Source organism: Myotis davidii, unplaced genomic scaffold (assembly GCF_000327345.1).
Source record: "Myotis davidii unplaced genomic scaffold, ASM32734v1 scaffold440, whole genome shotgun sequence".
NCBI classification, from domain to species: domain Eukaryota; kingdom Metazoa; phylum Chordata; class Mammalia; order Chiroptera; family Vespertilionidae; genus Myotis; species Myotis davidii.
Genome location: NW_006293698.1, coordinates 800,544 through 801,266, shown reverse-complemented (window position 1 = coordinate 801,266; position 723 = coordinate 800,544).

Genomic DNA, 723 nt, shown 5'->3' with positions numbered 1-723 from the left:
CCGAGGGGTTCCAGACTGCTAGAGGGCACAGGCCGGGCTGAGGGACATCCCCTCCCCACCCCCGAGTGCACAAATTTTTGTGCACCGGGCCTCTAGTTATATATAAATATAGATATATAGATATATAGATATTTACCAAAAGAAGAGAAAAAGAAATAAAATAAATATTTAAGTACTATCTAAATATTTTCCAAAATTAATTGATGTCATATCCAAATCACATATTCAAATTACAAAAAAATCAAAGACAAAATTAAAAAAGTACTGATACCATCATTCTTGGGTGGAGCTTGCCCTCTATAAGGCATCAGTATAGGAGAAAGCAATAGCCCCATCTCCAGATTCCCTGTCAGGCCATCTTACAGAGCTCCTGCCCTGCTGAGGTGCTAGCTGCTTGGGCTGGGGTATAAATGTCTGAGTAGAACTCAAGGGGTGTCAGTGACAGAGCTGTGTGCTTTGGGGCAGGGGCCACACCCTCTAACTTCACCGAAGCCTGGTTGGCACCTCTGCCTATCCCAACTCCCAGAGGCCCCATCTTGGTGGGACCAAATTCCTGGGACATACTAAATTGTATAGCTCTAGGACAGTGGTGGGCAACCCTTGGCATGTGTGCCAAACGTGGCACGCCAGTAACTTTTGCTGGCACATGAAACTCTCTCTTATAATCTTCCATTTACAATTTTTTTCTTAATATCGACTTTTTTATTTTTCATATAAGTTCAT